Source organism: Chenopodium quinoa, unplaced genomic scaffold, assembly GCF_001683475.1.
Source record: "Chenopodium quinoa cultivar QQ74 unplaced genomic scaffold, ASM168347v1, whole genome shotgun sequence".
Lineage (NCBI taxonomy): Eukaryota > Viridiplantae > Streptophyta > Magnoliopsida > Caryophyllales > Amaranthaceae > Chenopodium > Chenopodium quinoa.
Genome location: NW_018743894.1, coordinates 2,634,208 through 2,655,838, shown reverse-complemented (window position 1 = coordinate 2,655,838; position 21,631 = coordinate 2,634,208).

Here is a 21,631-nt window from a genome sequence, read left to right as displayed (position 1 = left end):
AGGGATCGACCGCTCCACGAAGTGCTCACCCTCAAGAGCTGGATGAATCATCTCCTCAATCGGCCCGTATGTCTCCTCATAATGAATAGACATACGGGGTGGCACGAACTCAGTAGGTTCAGCCTGACCAAAAGCAAATCGAAGTCAGTAATGCATTACTTGGGGTCTACTTAACGAAAAGTAAAAGTTAAACATCATACCGCCACCTCCTCAGCCAGTACAAGGACTGGAGCTAACAACGGCAGTAGCTCCTCCTCATAGCACTGCCTAGGGATCGTATAAGATCGCCAAGGGGTACCAGCTCTCTCTAACATGCTCACCAACCTCGCGGCATTGAACATTGACGCGGTGAAGGAGCGGGAACGACAAAGGTGTCCGAGGAATGCTGAATAGCAACCCTCTCTCCAAGATACGCGATTAATCCATATGTACCCAAGATATAGCAACACTCAGCAGTATACTGCGCGGCTAATCCAGGGACAAACCAGCCGATCCACGGCCAGTACAGCACGTTAGGCCCCTGCAAAGAACGCCTATCAGATAAGAATCTATCGAAGGTAATGCAAAGTACCCAAATATACAAAGAATCATACCGAGATGATCCAATCTCGGACGTAAGTAGTGGACATCCTAGCACGGCGGCTTCCCCAGGAAGCACTCACTTAAAACCCACGCGGCGATGGTCTCGCCGGCGCAACCGAGGAAAAGTACTCGTAGAACCAGATCTAAAAAAGGCAAAAATCATCAGCAAGTGCTAATCAAAGCTTAGATCTAAACTTTATGGGAGATAAAGTATACCTCTACGACCCTCCAAAAGCCGGATAGAGCGACGTTCCCCGTGAAGGACCGGTGTCGACAAGAGTCTCGTAACGCACGGATGAAATCATCATAGGCCAAGCTGGCCAAGTCATAAGTCTCGATCAAGTGTAGATCACGGACTGCAGGCAGGTAGTAAAGCAACACTCTACTACCCTTGTCAGGGGAGAACGTCCCTAACATCAAGATAAGTACGAAGATATGCACCCGCTGCTCTCGGGTGGTCGCATCGTCATCAAAAGCCGCTGCAAGAGTCGACCGGTGAATCCCCTTAGCGCTGAACTATGTCGACTCTACCTCAGCACGAGCCCGAACATAAATCGGACCCAAGGGCTCCTTGACCTAGGGAAAGAAGACATTGATCTCGTTGTCAAATTGCAGCGCAACTAACAAGGTAAAGTCGTATCCCCAAATCAAAAGTAATACCTAAATCCTCTAACTAATGTAGATAGGAAAGTAGGGTCGAATCCACAGAGAAACAGATCTTTCTATTTCTAATTAACTAAAATAATCTAGATTATGAAGTAACCAATATTTATATTTGAATAAGAAACTAAACTACTAAGATTTAGAATAGGGAGAACACAATATATAAAAGGATCTAGGGCATAGGTTCACCAATAAATAATACTCTAGGGTAAAACATAATAATCAATCATTGACATTGCATCAATAACATGATTAACAGGCTCTCACAATTTATTAACCAATATAGATCTAACAGGCTCTCGCAATTTACTAGATCTAAGTTCCTATTGAAAATAGCCTTTAATATCAAATTAACATCTGCTCAATTCATCAATTCAATATTGCTATACTTTTACAAGCCGCAATTGTAAAGCGTTAAAACAATTCAATAAGAAATTATCATGCAATACCAATAATCAATAATAGTCAATCATCAATACATCATTTAACCAGATTGTAAAGGGCTTTCGCTACGTATTACAATCACAGAATTAATCTACCGATATTAAATTTCATCTCTCGAATCTCGACTTAACCACTTATAAATTAACCTGCCTATTGAAACTAGACCTAAACATTAATTCTCATCTGTCGAATCTCGAATCAATATTATCAAACTCATGCATAAAAGATCAGTCCTAATCTAGTCATAGAGCATTAAATCAAACAATATGAAATTGATCTAGCATTGATAATTAACAACATAAAATTACCCCTTCATATTATTTATGGATCCCCATAAACCCTAGAAATAAAACTACTCACACATAATAGAAACTAAACTAATCAAGACAATTAGAGGAGACATGTTCAAAGAAAGAGAATAAATTACTGAAATTAAACAAAGAGTTATATAGAGAGAAAATAATACTAAGAGTTTAAGAGGAGAGAGAAAAAAGTTAGAGAGAGAAAGTCTTAGAAAAATTAAGAAAGAGTAAAAAGAAGGTAAGAAAAATACTAAATTCGTTTTGCGGAGAAGTGTTTATACTCCGTAAGAATCCTAAACTAAAACAAACTTAAACGACGTTAATCGTCTCCTAACAATAACACGCGCCCGATCGGGCCAGGCACCGCCCGATCGGGCGCACCTTTGGGCGCCAGCCTTTGCTTCCCTCGCCCGGCCGGGCGCCGACCTTTGCTTCCCCCGCCCGGCCGGGCGCGCCTCCGGGCGCCAGCCTTTTTTGCCGGGCGGCTCTCTTGGGCCCCTATTTGGACTACAATTGGGCTCCAATTCTTCAGGCCAATCTGGGTTTCCTCTTCGAGTCTTGAATACTCGGTCCAAATGCCCCGGTATCACACATAGCAAGCCCTTAATCACCGGTTCGATGGCTCTAACCGGCCTTGGGCTATAAAATCTGGTCGTGCTTCTCCAATGTTCGTGATTGCTCCAAAATATCTCGGGAAAATACTCCAAAAGTATAAATCCCTGCAAAAGTCAACCAAATCTACGAAAACACTAGAAAACACCAATTAGTAATAAAAGTGGCTCTAAAGAGCCAAAAACACTACTAATTATGACCAAGGGACGGGGGTAAATTACTATATAAAATAGACTCATCAAACTCCCCTAAGCCAAACCTTTGCTTGTCCCTAAGCAAAGATCTAATCAATAAATCAATAAATATGCTTCACCCAAAAGTAAAAATTAAGCACAAACGATCAAGGGTAAATCAAATAAACATGCTTCATAATCAACTAATCAAATCCATCTAATCACCAATCTTCCCAAACAATTGTCAAACAAAGCAAACCACAAGAGCATATAGAATTCAAGACTAGTGCTCACGCACTCAACTCTCATTTTCGTGGCGAGTAAAAGATGTACTCGACCGCTCTCCATCCATCCCCTTTATGTGAACAATGCCATCCCAACTCACACTCTCGCGTGTATAAAACAATGAACGCTCAATCCTACTAGTCGACTCGAAATATGCCAAATCATAACTTGCATTGATAAACAACACTTTCACATTCATACAATTCTATGCACAAAGGTCGAAAGGTCTTTAAATCTTTTAATGTAAGGCTAGGGTAAAGGTTAGGAATCATTTGGGAACAAGTGAGAGAAAAGCTATGCTTAAGGGAGCCAAATCCTATCAAAAACCCATGATCTAAATAAATAATGATCAACATCTCCTACATAATCAACTCTAACATCAACCAAATATACTCCAAACAATATAAACAATCCCAACACTTACAATTTCACTCATAAAAATATAATAATGAAGAAATAGAGTGAATAAACAAACTTTATTATCCAAACTTGAATTTTTCATTGAGGCTCAAATTTTTTTTTCTTTGATCAACCTCAAACTAGAACATTTGAACACTTTTCTTTTCTTTTGATGTTCACTTACTTATTTTTCACATTTTTTTTTCTTTGAACTTCTTTTTTTTTCCATGACATCATGCTTTATTTTTTTTAGTTTCTTATTCAATATTGCTATACTTTTACAAGCCGCAATTGTAAAGCGTTAAAACAATTCAATAAGAAATTATCATGCAATACCAATAATCAATAATAGTCAATCATCAATACATCATTTAACCAGATTGTAAAGGGCTTTCGCTACGTATTACAATCACAGAATTAATCTACCGGTATTAAATTTCATCTCTCAAATCTCGACTTAACCAGTGCCTGAGCCCTCTACCGCCTCGGTTCAGGCACCCTAAGAACGACCGCCCCGACCACTAGAACCAGTGCGGCGACCTCTCGAGCTAGACCTCGCCGACTCCCTCCGCACCTCAAGTCTCGTACGGGTAATAGAAGGAATGGGCTGACCCTGCAAAAGAAACTAAAATCAGAAACATGCAAAATAGAAGCAGTAATGCAAAAACATAAGAAAGGAAACTACCTCCTGGACAACGTCGTCACGACAACATGTAGCCACGTTCCTCATCCGAACGAGCTGGCTCTAGAAGGCATCTATGCACCGTGCCATCGTCGTGACCACCTCGCGCGAGAACTGTCAAAAAAATAAAGTTAGTAAACATGCATAATATATATGGACAAAATTTTCAAATAACTAAGCTTACCCAAGTCTGATGGTGAGGGATCGACCGCTCCACGAAGTGCTCACCCTCAAGAGCTGGATGAATCATCTCCTCAATCGGCCCGTATGTCTCCTCATAATGAATAGACATACGGGGTGGCACGAACTCAGTAGGTTCAGCCTGACCAAAAGCAAATCGAAGTCAGTAATGCATTACTTGGGGTCTACTTAACGAAAAGTAAAAGTTAAACATCATACCGCCACCTCCTCAGCCAGTACAAGGACTGGAGCTAACAACGGCAGTAGCTCCTCCTCATAGCACTGCCTAGGGATCGTATAAGATCGCCAAGGGGTACCAGCTCTCTCTAACATGCTCACCAACCTCGCGGCATTGAACATTGACGCGGTGAAGGAGCGGGAACGACAAAGGTGTCCGAGGAATGCTGAATAGCAACCCTCTCTCCAAGATACGCGATTACTCCATATGTACCCAAGATATAGCAACACTCAGCAGTATACTGCGCGGCTAATCCAGGGACAAACCAGCCGATCCACGGCCAGTACAGCACGTTAGGCCCCTGCAAAGAACGCCTATCAGATAAGAATCTATCGAAGGTAATGCAAAGTACCCAAATATACAAAGAATCATACCGAGATGATCCAATCTCGGACGTAAGTAGTGGACATCCTAGCACGGCGGCTTCCCCAGGAAGCACTCACTTAAAACCCACGCGGCGATGGTCTCGCCGGCTCAACCGAGGAAAAGTACTCGTAGAACCAGATCTAAAAAAGGCAAAAATCATCAGCAAGTGCTAATCAAAGCTTAGATCTAAACTTTATGGGAGATAAAGTATACCTCTACGACCCTCCAAAAGCCGGATAGAGCGACGTTCCCCGTGAAGGACCGGTGTCGACAAGAGTCTCGTAACGCACGGATGAAATCATCATAGGCCAAGCTGGCCAAGTCATAAGTCTCGATCAAGTGTAGATCACGGACTGCAGGCAGGTAGTAAAGCAACACTCTACTACCCTTGTCAGGGGAGAACGTCCCTAACATCAAGATAAGTACGAAGATATGCACCCGCTGCTCTCGGGTGGTCGCATCGTCATCAAAAGCCGCTGCAAGAGTCGACCGGTGAATCCCCTTAGCGCTGAACTATGTCGACTCTACCTCAGCACGAGCCCGAACATAAATCGGACCCAAGGGCTCCTTGACCTAGGGAAAGAAGACATTGATCTCGTTGTCAAATTGCAGCGCAACTAACAAGGTAAAGTCGTATCCCCAAATCAAAAGTAATACCTAAATCCTCTAACTAATGTAGATAGGAAAGTAGGGTCGAATCCACAGAGAAACAGATCTTTCTATTTCTAATTAACTAAAATAATCTAGATTATGAAGTAACCAATATTTATATTTGAATAAGAAACTAAACTACTAAGATTGAGAATAGGGAGAACACAATATATAAAAGGATCTAGGGCATAGGTTCACCAATAAATAATACTCTAGGGTAAAACATAATAATCAATCATTGACATTGCATCAATAACATGATTAACAGGCTCTCACAATTTATTAACCAATATAGATCTAACAGGCTCTCGCAATTTACTAGATCTAAGTTCCTATTGAAAATAGCCTTTAATATCAAATTAACATCTGCTCAATTCATCAATTCAATATTGCTATACTTTTACAAGCCGCAATTGTAAAGCGTTAAAACAATTCAATAAGAAATTATCATGCAATACCAATAATCAATAATAGTCAATCATCAATACATCATTTAACCAGATTGTAAAGGGCTTTCGCTACGTATTACAATCACAGAATTAATCTACCGATATTAAATTTCATCTCTCGAATCTCGACTTAACCACTTATAAATTAACCTGCCTATTGAAACTAGACCTAAACATTAATTCTCATCTGTCGAATCTCGAATCAATATTATCAAACTCATGCATAAAAGATCAGTCCTAATCTAGTCATAGAGCATTAAATCAAACAATATGAAATTGATCTAGCATTGATAATTAACAACATAAAATTACCCCTTCATATTATTTATGGATCCCCATAAACCCTAGAAATAAAACTACTCACACATAATAGAAACTAAACTAATCAAGACAATTAGAGGAGACATGTTCAAAGAAAGAGAATAAATTACTGAAATTAAACAAAGAGTTATATAGAGAGAAAATAATACTAAGAGTTTAAGAGGAGAGAGAAAAAAGTTAGAGAGAGAAAGTCTTAGAAAAATTAAGAAAGAGTAAAAAGAAGGTAAGAAAAATACTAAATTCGTTTTGCGGAGAAGTGTTTATACTCCGTAAGAATCCTAAACTAAAACAAACTTAAACGACGTTAATCGTCTCCTAACAATAACACGCGCCCGATCGGGCCAGGCACCGCCCGATCGGGCGCACCTTTGGGCGCCAGCCTTTGCTTCCCTCGCCCGGCCGGGCGCCGACCTTTGCTTCCCCCGCCCGGCCGGGCGCGCCTCCGGGCGCCAGCCTTTTTTGCCGGGCGGCTCTCTTGGGCCCCTATTTGGACTACAATTGGGCTCCAATTCTTCAGGCCAATCTGGGTTTCCTCTTCGAGTCTTGAATACTCGGTCCAAATGCCCCGGTATCACACATAGCAAGCCCTTAATCACCGGTTCGATGGCTCTAACCGGCCTTGGGCTATAAAATCTGGTCGTGCTTCTCCAATGTTCGTGATTGCTCCAAAATATCTCGGGAAAATACTCCAAAAGTATAAATCCCTGCAAAAGTCAACCAAATCTACGAAAACACTAGAAAACACCAATTAGTAATAAAAGTGGCTCTAAAGAGCCAAAAACACTACTAATTATGACCAAGGGACGGGGGTAAATTACTATATAAAATAGACTCATCAAACTCCCCTAAGCCAAACCTTTGCTTGTCCCTAAGCAAAGATCTAATCAATAAATCAATAAATATGCTTCACCCAAAAGTAAAAATTAAGCACAAACGATCAAGGGTAAATCAAATAAACATGCTTCATAATCAACTAATCAAATCCATCTAATCACCAATCTTCCCAAACAATTGTCAAACAAAGCAAACCACAAGAGCATATAGAATTCAAGACTAGTGCTCACGCACTCAACTCTCATTTTCGTGGCGAGTAAAAGATGTACTCGACCGCTCTCCATCCATCCCCTTTATGTGAACAATGCCATCCCAACTCACACTCTCGCGTGTATAAAACAATGAACGCTCAATCCTACTAGTCGACTCGAAATATGCCAAATCATAACTTGCATTGATAAACAACACTTTCACATTCATACAATTCTATGCACAAAGGTCGAAAGGTCTTTAAATCTTTTAATGTAAGGCTAGGGTAAAGGTTAGGAATCATTTGGGAACAAGTGAGAGAAAAGCTGTGCTTAAGGGAGCCAAATCCTATCAAAAACCCATGATCTAAATAAATAATGATCAACATCTCCTACATAATCAACTCTAACATCAACCAAATATACTCCAAACAATATAAACAATCCCAACACTTACAATTTCACTCATAAAAATATAATAATGAAGAAATAGAGTGAATAAACAAACTTTATTATCCAAACTTGAATTTTTCATTGAGGCTCAAATTTTTTTTTTCTTTGATCAACCTCAAACTAGAACATTTGAACACTTTTCTTTTCTTTTGATGTTCACTTACTTATTTTTCACATTTTTTTTTCTTTGAACTTCTTTTTTTTTCCATGACATCATGCTTTATTTTTTTTTAGTTTCTTATTCAATATTGCTATACTTTTACAAGCCGCAATTGTAAAGCGTTAAAACAATTCAATAAGAAATTATCATGCAATACCAATAATCAATAATAGTCAATCATCAATACATCATTTAACCAGATTGTAAAGGGCTTTCGCTACGTATTACAATCACAGAATTAATCTACCGGTATTAAATTTCATCTCTCAAATCTCGACTTAACCACTTATAAATTAACCTGCCTATTGAAACTAGACCTAAACATTAATTCTCATCTGCCGAATCTCGAATCAATATTGTCAAACTCATGCATAAAAGATCAGTCCTAATCTAGTCATAGAGCATTAAATCAAACAATAGGAAATTAATCTAGCATTGATAATTAACAACATAAAATTACCCCTTCATATTATTTATGGATCCCCATAAACCCTAGAAATAAAACTACTCACACATAATAGAAACTAAACTAATCAAGACAATTAGAGGAGACATGTTCAAAGAAAGAGAATAAATTACTGAAATTAAACAAAGAGTTATATAGAGAGAAAATAATACTAAGAGTTTAAGAGGAGAGAGAAAAAAGTTAGAGAGAGAAAGTCTTAGAAAAATTAAGAAAGAGTAAAAAGAAGGTAAGAAAAATACTAAATTCGTTTTGCGGAGAAGTGTTTATACTCCGTAAGAATCCTAAACTAAAACAAACTTAAACGACGTTAATCGTCTCCTAACAATAACACGCGCCCGATCGGGCCAGGCACCGCCCGATCGGGCGCGCCTTTGGGCGCCAGACTTTGCTTCCCTCGCCCGGCCGGGCGCGCCCTCTGGGCGCCGGCCTCTTTGGCCGGGCGCCGACCTTTGCTTCTTCCGCCCGGCCGGGCGCGCCTCCGGGCGCTAGCCTTTTTGGCCGGGCGGTTTTCTTGGGCCACTATTTGGACTGCGATTGGGCTCCAATTCTTCAGGCCAATCTGGGTTTCCTCTTCGGGTCTTGAATACTTGGTCCAAATGCCCCGGTATCACACATACCAAGCCCTTAATCACCGGTTCGATGGCTCTAACCGGCCCTGGGCTATAAAATCTGGTCGTGCTTCTCCAATGTTCGTGATTGCTCCAAAATATCTTGGGAAAATACTCCAAAAGTATAAATCTCTGCAAAAGTTAACCAAATCTACGAAAACACTAGAAAACCCCAATTAGTAATAAAAGTGGCTCTAAAGAGCCAAAAACACTACTAATTATGACCAAGGGACGGGGGTAAATTACTATATAAATAGACACATCAGCAACACAGCTAAACTTCAGTCCCATAATGAGACTGAAGTCGGTTGGGGTGACCATCAACTCACCCCATGGAAAGTGGAAAGTGTTGGTGATGTCCCAAAAGAACTCCACCAAAGCATGAACCACATGGTGACCCCCACTAGAGGCAATCATATCCTCTAAGGTCACGTAAAGCGCAGCCAGTCCGCAAAACTCCCATAGAAGTCTCGCCTCGTCGTCATTGGCGATGTACATCTTTTACAAGTCGCTCAAGATGTCACAGCCCAAACCATGGCAGCGCGTCCTACCCGATACCCTGTCGCACCCTCTCAAAAATGTGGTGGACAGGAGAGAAGTACAGAGTCCGCTCGTCCCACTAGGGAATTGGCCGAGAGAAGTGAATGGATCGGCATCGTCCTCTACGGGCTCGTGCTCCCGTCGAACATCTCGGGACCGCAAACCCGAACCTCGCTTTCTAACCATGCTACATTATGCAAAATTATCATAAATTCAGGTTCTATAGTATCTAAGGTTCGCCTAGCCGCATGATACTATGTTCGCAAAAAACAGAGTACGTAGTACTAAAACAAAGCACAAATTCAAATTGAGCATATGCGGCATTTTTCAAGCATTCAAATAATTTCTTGCAATACTATAGTAATTATTGTGACAAATCAGACAAGAATTGCTAGCAAAGACGTCAAGAACAAGCCACATTGTCTTCCCGACCTTAAGAGGTCCAACAATGGTGATTTGTTCGTTTCTCAACAAATTGAGTCAAACAAGTCTCAAATTACTCCCAAGGAAATATATAAACATAATCAAGCAATTTCATGGCATAAAATTTGACAAACAACAAGAATTAAGCAATTTAACTTTCGAATTTTCAAGAAATTCGTGAACAAACACATGCAAAATTCATTAAAATCGGGGTGATTTAGAAGAAAACTTACATAGATCGAGAAAATGGATGGAATAAGCTTTGATTTGCAACAAATTTGAGCGGATTCGGTTGAGAAACGAGCAAGAACGAGCCAAATGAAGTTTTGAGCAAATTCTCGAGCAAAACACGAGCAGCAGCAGCGGAAATGAAGAAGAGAAGGGTATTTATGGAAAACCCGACTCTAGCGCCAAGCGACAGACCTTAGCGCCAATCGATAAGGCTTAGCGCCTGGCGCTAGTGCTAGCATCTGGAGCTACTGCTAAATATGCAGCGCTAGCGTTATTTTATTGGCGCCTGACTATCTAGCCATTCAGTGCGGTTATTCCAACCTCTTGCAATATATTTTGGGTTTCTTGGTACGCCAGTTAGTCCCTCTAAGCAATTTTACATGATTTTAGTAATCGGCTTGATTACAATTACATAAAGTGACCGACCTGATGAATGATCGTTTCACTTAGCTTAAAGCGCCTAAGAATTTGCTCATTACGAAGCACCGACATACTGGTTCGTGTCGCAAGGCACCGACATACTGGTTCATTTAGCAAAATACACCGACGAACAGGTTCAAAAGCAGCAGAACTGCCGACGTACAAGCATAGCGGAAGCAAGTTCAAGCGAGCTTTTAAAGATCGACAAGCGTGGGTCTTCGGTAATTTTCCTTTGAAAATTATCGCAACGAATGAGGATAGCTTCAAGCGAGGATATCTTCGGCAGCATTCCCTAGCTTGCAGAGAGTTGTCACAAACAACTGAAGGTGATTTCAAGCGAAGTTTTCTTCGATTGTGTTCCCTGGCTTGCGGAAGATGGTCACAAAGTGCTAGAAGGTCGTTTCAAGTGAAGCAATCTTGGATGGGGTTCTCTAGCTTGCAGAAGTCTATCATAGCAGAGTTGGAGGCAGTTACAAGCGTAGCAGTCTTCAGGCGGCATTCTGTAGCTTGCAGGAGGTTGTCAAAATACAGAAATGCAGTAATGCAATAGCAGCAAATCAGTTAATAAAGAGAAGTGTGCTCGATGGTGCAAGATACGTGTTTCTTAACTCTCTTATCTGTTTAACTAACGCTAGTTTGCAGGTATCAGCGTTACAAGAATGGTTTAGGATCGTAGAACGTTCTGAATCATTCTCTGTCCCTATCGATACTTTGACTTTTGTTTTCGAAACTTGCATTTCTCTAAACTCAGTCAAAGTGGGGGCTTCTATAGACACCCATTTGTGTCTCCCCAAAACCAAACCCGGTTATGAGTACTTTTCACGTCGAATCGTATTTGAATGAAGTGAAAGTGTGGAAAGTTTAGTGTTGCGGATAGTTTTAATTTATTTTATCTTCTCTTTGTTTTTGAAAACCTATTTTAAGAAAACAGCCAATCCAGTTTGTTTGGTTCATAGCAAGGGTCCAATAATGGTATAATTGGATGGGGCTTGAAAAGATCTTTCCAACAATATATTATAAGCCTAATTCCGATGAATAATGAGGAAGTTATGGCCAAATTACTAAACTCGGCCCGGTTTGAGCCTTATATGCGGCCCAATGATCTAGAGGAGGGCCTAATATGGATTTATCATTCCTAATGCAATCAGTAATGGTTTTAGTCTTCTAGATTCTTCTAGAAAGTTTCTTTTCATTCCTAATTCAATTAGCATTGATAAATTGACTTTTGTTGACTTTCTGGAATTTTAATTAGAATAAAAGAGTGTTTTTGAGGAAAATACGATTTTATCCTCCTGTATGGTTAAATTTTACCTGATTTTAGAAAACGCGTAAAAAAAATGGTTAGCGCCTAACGCCGGCATTAGCGTCAGGCGCTAAGCTTGGCGCCTAGCGCTAATGTTAGCGTCTGGTGTTAACTTCGTTTTTTTACGCCAAAACTCTGGATCGTTTTTCTAACTTTTTAGCTGATTTTCTCTATAAATAGCCTCCTAAAAACTCCGTTTTCAATCATCTACAATCATCAACTCCCGAGTTCTCTAATTCTCTTCTCTCTCAAAGCTAAAGCTTTCTTTCTCTCTCTTTTCTAAACCACCCTTCACACAAAATTCCGCATTCACAAGACCTAGATACACCAAGCATAATTCGAATTTGCCTTCGCCCAAGACGTGAAAGGTTTAATATTTCTGAGGGTTTGGTCCCAAATCTCTATTTCAATTATTTAATTTAATTGTTTGATTTATATTTTCCTTGAAGTTACTAACGTGTGTATTTTGTTATTAGAAAGAGGTAAGAGGCATCCAAGTAAGTGTTTTAATTGATTTATTGATTTTATGATATAGAAGTCATGCTTACATTGTTATTTTGATTCCTTGTGTCATGTTTAGGATGTTCCTAGTATCATGTTAGGATGCTTTCTTTTGTATGATATTAAGGGTGATTTTCTTATATCAATTATGATTTCTATGATGCTTCCTATTTTCTTTCCTAATACCATGTTAGTATCATGCTAGGGTTTGTTATTAATCTTGTTAGTATCATGCCTAGGATCTTGCTAATATTATGCTTTAACATGATTATTTTTATAATTGTTATAATAATTGTTATTATTTTTATTATTATGTTGCTTGATGTATATTATTGTTATTGCTTGATCACACCTTTTATACATGTTTAAAGGGAATTTTTACTTGTAATCAAGCTTAATAAGATAATTGATAATCTTGTTTAGGGTTAATTTGATTATAATTCAAGTGATCGCCAATAATAGTTTTATTTGTGCATTAATATTCAACCAACATAGATAAACAGGTTTAAGGTTAAACCTATTGATTGCATGTTAGTCAGAAAGCGCACATGAATACGATCAGAATAAAGTAGTGGCCTATTATTAGGGCCACTTCAATCTCTTTTAGGTTGGATTTGTACCTTCATCCCCGAACTACCATTCATGGTTCCATACCTATTGGAGTTGACGATCTCCTAGATCGTTAAGGGGTGTAACCTTCACCATGTGAACGGCTTACAAGCTCCTAAAACTTGTTGGAGACTCTTTTGCTTTATCTTCTTTCCCTTTGGACGCCACCGTACTTTAGTGTATGATCACAGTGGGGTTTAAGCTAGGGGTAATGCTTGAAATATTCCCTACAATAGCCCCTATTGTCTCCTTGGTGAATGTTAAGTACAGCCTAAGAGGAATCCTTGGAAGTGCTGGTGCTAATACGGGAGGATTTGCAAGATAGGCTTTGATCTTTTCAAAGGCTTTTTGACACTCTTCACCCCATATTACTGGCACATTCTTTTTTAGCTTCTTGAATATTGGTTCACATATCGTTTTTAGTTTTGATATGAACCTACTTATATATTGCAACCGGCCAATAAATCCTCGAATTTGTTTCTTGGTTTTGGGCGGTGGCATTGACATGATCACCTTGATCTTGGTTAGGTCTATCTCTATTCCTCTAGAGCTTATGATGTACCCCAAGAGCTTGCCTGAGGTGACTCTAAAAGCACACTAGGATGGATTCAATCTCATGTTGTATTTTCTTAGCCTTTCGAAAAACTTTCTTAAGGCTACTTGATGTCCTGGGCGATCCTTCGATTTCACAATCATATCGTCAACATATACTTCAACCTCTTTGTGCATCATATCATGGAGTAGGGCAGTTGCTGCTCGTTGGTCAGTAGCAACTGCGTTTTTCAACCCGAATGGCATTACCGTGTAACAGTATGTACCCCATGGTGTTATGAATGTTGTTTTCTCCATGTCTTTTTCCACCATGATAATGTATTTGTACCCCGTGTATCCATCCATAAACGAGAGAAGCACGTGATTCGCTGTATTATCTACCAAGATGTCGATGTGTGGTAAAAGGAAGTCTTCCTTTGGACTTGCCTTATTTAGATTTCGATAGTCAACACACATCCTTACCCTTCCATCCTTCTTTGGAACTGGGACCACGTTTGCGACCCATTCGGGGTATTTGGATACTCTGATAAAACATGTAGTTATCTGTTTTTGAACTTCTTTTTTTATTTTAAGAGCTACGTCAGGTTTCATTCGACGCAGCTTTTGTTTTACAGGTTTCATTCCTGGAAATTGTGGTGTAGTGTGTCGAGCTAGTTCTCTATTAATGCCTGGCATATCTTCATATGACCAAGAAAATACATAGATAAATTCTTTGAATAGATTAATTAAATCGGTTCTTTCTTCTTTATTAAACGTTAACCCAATTTTAACTTCTCTTTTAATGTAGAATCATTTGAGATATCAACCGTTTTAGTATCTTCAATTACCGGTGTTTTCTTTTCAAGTGTTTCCATTGCTTTAATAATTTCTTTGTCATTTTTATTGTTAGTTAAGCAATGCTCGTCATGTTGGGTTAAAGAAAAACATGAGGAATAAGAGGAAGAAGACATGTTATTAAATTCAAAAAGCATTACATCGAATAAAGAAATGTCCTCAGGGACTAAATTGCTAACTATCCTAGGAGTACAAATAGAAGTATTAGAAATAGGGGGTGATAAGTGTCATTTATGTCGCTATTTTTAGGAGTTTTGTAGTTAGTTTTTCATCGTTTTTCTATCTTTTTACTTGGTTTTAATAGCGTTTTACTACATTTGTCATGTTTGTGTGTGAAATGTCGTTATTGCTCAATTTTGGTATTCTTGCATATTTTGGTGGCTTATGACATTAGATTAAACTTTATTGGTTTACTCTTATGTTTAGGAACACTTGGATAAGTTCATTGCTCAAGATTAAAGAAATATAAAACATAAAAGAACAAGTAATGAAGAAATGTGCACTTGATTTGCAAATATCATACTTCAAACGCCTATATCTTTTGATCTACAAAACATTTTGGGGCGATTCCAATTGGAGATGAAAGATTATCTCGAGAGATTTCCAACGACGGGTTATATGCTCAATTCCGATGTAAAACATGGGAGATATGCTCATTTGAAGCTGAGCAGTTTGCCTAGTCCGAGAGGAGCGGGCGCTCCGCAATCTGCACGCCCGCTCCTCACAGGAAATCCAAAATAAAAAACAGATTGTTTCCTCCAGATTTGGATCGGGCGCTCCGACCTTCTGCACGCCCGCTCCTCTACGCGCTGCTCGACTTTTTACGGAGCTTCCTAGGCAATTTAGTAAGGGCTATAAATAGATTTTTTTTGCTCATTTTAGAGGGAGAATTCATATTTTCAGTAGTTTTAGGTTAGTTTTAGGTTTTTAGAGAGAGAAACTCTCAAATTTTGGAGAGAGAAAGTGAGAGAAACAATGGTTTTCATGGATTTTAGATAATCAAAGGAGGAATTTGATGATTTGAAGATCTCCATTTTATATCAATGAGCATTTCTTACTCTCTTCTCTCTTTATGCTTTATTAATTGCTTTGTTAATCATGTTTGAGTAGATTTCCTTCTACTAGGTGTTGAGTGAAGCTTTATTATGGTTAAATGAGTTATTTGAGATAAATTTGATGATAATTGTGTGATTAAATTGATTGAATTGATGATGGCATGTTGTTTGTTTTAGATTGGATTGATCTTCCAGGATAGAAAACTTAATTGCATGTTAGTTCTAGTTTGACAAGGGATTGTGAATTAGAATTTATATATTTGATTGCATTTTGGGTAAATTTCTTCTATGCACCTAGTCAATGAGGGATCTAGGCTAGGAATTTGAGAGATTGCTCTTGATGGTAATTAATTCCCATTTTAATTCTTTCTTTGCATGATTGATTATCAAATCAATTCCCATTAACTTGTTAATTGTTCAAAGTGGATCTTTGCCCCTAGTAGACTTTGTAATATCTTGATCTTTATATGTGTGTTAGTGTAGTTGTAGTGTCCACTATCCATAAACCGAATTCGGCGTAGCTTAAGCATTAGATCGAGAACAATCCAACATTACCGTTCCTTGTGGTTCGACTCCGAACTTACCACTAGACTTGTTTAGGGTTTAGTTTAGGATTATAATAAATTTTGTTTGGCCGTGAGGAGGTTAGACAACGACATAATTTTCCCGCGCTCAGGGGGTGATACAGCTAAGGACTTGGAAGACTCTATAGAAAAAGACTCTTACTCTGACTCTGACTCAGACGACTCTTCAAACATCGTTCCTTGTCCTATCATTATTCAGATTTTTCTTCCACTTGGAGTAGTCTCCTCGACCGTCTTGCGCTGTCCTTGTACTAGACCCTCTGCCAGAGTGATGAACTTCGAAGAGTCGAAACTCTCGCTTTGTAGAACTGTTTGGATGAGAGAGGAGTTATCCTCTATATTGGGAAGCTAAGAGTCTTAATGCTCGTTTTCTTTTTTCTTGGCATGAGGAGGATATTCTCCTTAGGTGACATAATTGAGTATATCTCTATACCATGGTTCTTCTTCTTCTTCTTCTTCTTCTTCTTGGACCACTTCATCGTCTTCTATGGCTTTAATATAAGCCGGTTTATGCCTTTTTTCTATGGTTAAAGGCATTTGCTTGTTTTTTATAGGAATCCTAACCATTAAGGCTAGTCTTGCCAAGGCATCGGCAAATTCATTTTCCTCTCTAGGTAGATAGGTGTATTCTACCTTTTCCAACTGGTTGGTGAGTGTCTCCAGATAGGTTTGGTAAGGGGCTAGACGTTCACTCCTTACTTTCCATCTTTTGGAAATTTGGTTGATGATCAAGGAAGAGTCTCCGAATATTCACAATTTCTTCACTTCTAATGCCAAAGCTGTTTCGAGGAGTTATCCTCTATATTGGGAAGCTAAGAGTCTTAATTATCATTTTGCTCTTAATGGTTAAATCTTTTGAGATATCAACCGTTTCAGTATCTTCAATTACCGGTGTTTTCTTTTAAGTTTTTCCATTGCTTGAATAATTTCTTTGTCATTTTCATTGTTAGTTAAGAAATGCTCGTCATATTGGGTTAAAGAAAAACACGAGGGGTAAGAGGAAGAAGACATGTTATTAAATTTAGAAATCATTACATCGAATAAATCTAGAAGTTTCCATACATTCATTTCGACCTTAGTCTTCTTGAATTGTTTGACAACATCATTGTCCTCTATAATTAGTATAGGAACTTTTTGTACGGTTGGAATAGGTTGTGTAGAGATGGGAGGTTGCATTCTCCCGGATCTTGTGAGGACGTCTATGGGTAAATCTTCTTCATCCCAAAAATCGCTTATTGGATATATGACTGAAAGTGGAGGCTCTTCCATATCCTTTAGATAGACATCTTAATCATTGCTGTCCCAAACTCCAATGATGATAATGTCTTGTTCTTGTTGAATTTGGATTAGCTTCTTGTTATCAATCATCTTCTAAATTAAATCTTTGAATTTAAAACAGTTCTCAATGGTATGTCCCCCTGATTGATGATATGGACAGTAGAACCTATTTGTCCTCTTCAGTGACTCAAATGATCTCGGTTTGAGAGGTTTGACTTTACCACTCTCGGAGAGCATTTTGAACATATTAGCATAGGAAGTCCCAATTGGAGTGTAGGGCTTGCTACTCTTCTTGGGTGTGTCAATTACTTAGAGAGAAAATGGCTTCTTATCCACAGGTGGAATTTTAACGTGCTTGCTTTGAACCATCTTTTCTTGCTTCTTCGTAAACTCAATAGCTTCACGCAATAAGTCCATTCCCTCCCACATTGATGGTATGAGAATCCATAATTCATCCTTGGTTGCAAGTTCTTGTTCAGAAGGGAAATCACTCATGGCATCGAAGACGGTTTCCTCCTCTTATTTGATAGCATGAATTTCTTCAACAGGTTTGATGAGGGATGAAGGATCAACATGGTTTTCCTCATCAGAGATAGCCAATGAATCAGAGAGTGGTGCGTTGTCGATGCTTGGCTTCTTGCTTACAGGAGGCAATGGAAGCTTATTGTTGTCAATCAAGTCTTGGATAGATTCCTTAAGCTTCCAACAATTCTCAGTGAGATGGCCCCTACCTTGGTGATACTTGCAATGTGCATTGGAGTTCTAGTCAGCTGTTCTCCTTTCAACAAGTGGATCCCCAAATGGTCCAATAGGAGTTATAAGACCTTTTGCATTCAGTCGGTCGAATGCGGTGTCATAACTCATACCAATAGGAGTAAAGTTCCTCCTAAATGGTTTCTTTTGTCCTTGGTTGTTCATAGCAAGGACTTCACAAAAATTAAAGGTGCTAACATTATTTGAGTTGGTGGTTTTGGAAGAAGAAGGATTATCGTTCTTCTTATCTTTCCAGCCACTGTTGGAGTTATTATTATTAGCATCTTTTTGTTTAGCAAGGTCATCTTCAATGTTGATCCCAATATCATAGACGGCCTTGAAAGTATGTAAGTTGTTTTGATACTTAAGATGTTTGGAGTACTTTTCCTGGAGGTTCTTAATGAACATCCTCACAGGTTCCTTCTCACTTGATACTTCAATCATCCTAGCAGATGTTTCTCTCCATTTATTGAAGAAAGAAGTGAAACCTTCATTCTCTTTTTGTTTAAGTATTTCTAGTTCTCTATGATCAGTTTCAACTTTAATATTAAATTTATACCTACCAATGAAAGCGTTTATAATTGATTCCCAAGTAGAGGTTTTCTCTTTGTCAAGGGAAAAGAACCAATATTGGCAAACGTTTAAAGAGATAGAGAAAATAAAGAATAAAATACTTTTCTATCAATCCCCTTAATTAATATTCATTATAGTCTCAAAGGCTCTTAAATGAAAAGGGTTATCAGTTTCCTTAAACTATGGGATGTCGTTGGCATTGAACTTCTGCGGAAGAAGCTCCTTGTCCACCAAGACTCGTTGTGAGCTAATGTCATAGAACCTGTAATCATTGGATATCTTTCTCAAGCTCTCTAGCATGAGCTCCATTTGTTGTTGCTTCACAGGGTCATTGATTTGGAGGGTTAAGGTCTTTAGCAACTCAGTAACACCAGCCATTTGCTTCGTAAGCTCATCGACTTCTTCTTGACTTGCTTTTGTCTTCTTAGCTTTTCTTTTCCGACAGACTGGTTTATCAAAAAGTTGTACTTGAACGAAAAGGTTGTCTCTGATTAAACGCCCCTCCTTTCTTTATCACGCGCTGTAAATTAAACCATTTATTTGTTTTAATGACTTTACTCAAATTGACTTTGACTATACGGGTTTATAAAGAAAAAGAAAAAGGCAAAAATAGGGCGCATATTTTTGGGAATCAAGTATATGGGTTCAAATAAGTGGTTTAATTGGAGGATTAATATCCGATTTACCCCCCGAAAAAAATGACGGAAAACACGCGCATACAAGAATCTCTAGACATGTTCAAAGTGTACATACATATTAGTGTGTGCTTTATTTGTGAGTGAATGTGACATGCTTTGACTCTTGTGTAAGACCATGGGACTAAGTGTTTAGGCTCAATTAAGGACTAAATAAGGTTACTGCCATTAACAAAATAACCAAACTGATTAATAAAATGTTTAATTAGACTCGTCGTGATGACTCGAGCAAAAACCTGAACTATAGTGCAGCGCCAGATGACAGGGTTGTTGCACGGCGTTGCACAGCAGTGTTTGGCACTGCAGCCCAAATTTTTGCGCCATTAATGGAGCATTAATCTGGGATTACTTTCATTATTTTACTCTACATGACAGGTCTAAAGTCATACTAATAAGTAAGTTTTGATTAATTTATTCAACTTTAATTACTCAAATTAATTAATTAATTAAATAGACAAAGTCCTTTTAGCCATTAACTAGTTTTTTTTAGGCTTAAACACAAGTCAAACAAACGATTAGGAAAAAACATAGAGTATGCACAACAAATAATGCACAAATAGTCAAATAGGCACAATATGATGCAATGAGTTTAAAACCTAACCATGGCTCTAGTTCTCTAAAGTTCGGGATATGGGTTAGTCAAAGAGGGTGCATGGTTATGAGTCCGGATGCACCGTGAGGAAGCCTTACCTTTGGAAGGGTTGGCGCGAGTTGATGGGACCCCGCGAGTTAAACTCGCTTCCATGGTTTGGTGAATTCAACAATCTGGGATGTACCCTTTGTTGCTTAGAGCGTTCAATCAGTTAGATGGAGCATGAATTCCTTGAGGGTTATGTCCATATGTAGAACACATATGGGTTTCAAAAAAGTGAGAAAAACTCAATCTGGAAGTAGAATCGAGCCAACAGTAATAGAACTGGTCGAAATAAGAAAGCATATTTCTGGCTCGGTATTGGTAGAACACAGAGCCTGCCAAGAGGGATTGTCGACGCGATATAGCCCTGTCACTTGGCGACAGAATTGTCGTTCGGCAAAAGAGCCATATCTTCGGCGACAGGGTCTGTTTTCTAGACTCCAATTCCTACATGCCTCATCAGCTTTCTGTGTTCATAAATTTTCCAGTGTTTCAAAGCATTATTACAATCCTAGTTGTGAAAGATATTCCTCAAATTTCCTACATGTAAAAATCCTATGTTTTTACTCATTACGGATGGTCTTTCCAATGAGAGCCTTTTTTATGCATATGACAATAAGGTTAATCAAAATTACGCACATGAAATACTTAGAACCTTTTGAGTCTCAACCACTCATTCTAAATCATTGGCGAAATAAATTTCAGGAATTAAAATAGAAATCCTCCCCTATAGAGTCGCCAAAAACTGTAGGGAATATTTCAAGAATTACCCCAAACTTGAACCTCACTATGATCATAGACTAAAGTACGGTGGCGTCCAAAGGAAAGGAAGCTAGAGCAAAAGAGTCGCCAACAGGTTTTAGGAACTTGTAAACCATTCACAGGGTGAAGGTTACACCCCTTAACGATCCAGGAGATCGTTTACTCCAATATGTCTGGAACCAAGACTGGAAGTTCGGGGATGAAGGTACAAATCCAATCTAAAAGAGACTGAACGTTCCCTAATAATAGGCCTCTACTTTATTATACTCGTATTCATGTGCACTTTCTGACTAACATGCAATCAATAGGTTAACCCTAAACCTGTTTATCTATGTTGGTTGAATATTAATGCACAAATAAATCTATTATTGGCGATCAATTGAATTATAATCATATTATCCTAAACAAGATTATTAATTATCTTATTAAGCGCGATTACAAGTACTAGTTCCCTTTAAACATACATAAAAGGAGTGATCAAGCAATAACAATAAAATATAATCAAGCAACATAATAATCATCATTACAATAATTATAATCATAATAATCATAATAAAAATAATCATGTTAAAGCATAATAATAGCGAGATCTTAGGCATGATACTAACAAGATTAATAACAAACCCTAGCATGTCACTAAAATATAATAATTAAATCTTTAACCCTAACATGATACTAACATGCTATTAAGAAAGAAAACAGGAAGCATCGTTTAAATCATACTTGATATAAGAAATTACCCTAAACATGATACTAGGAAGCAATAAAACATCCTAACATGATACTAGGAACCAAAATAACAATCAAAACATGATTTCTGTATTATAA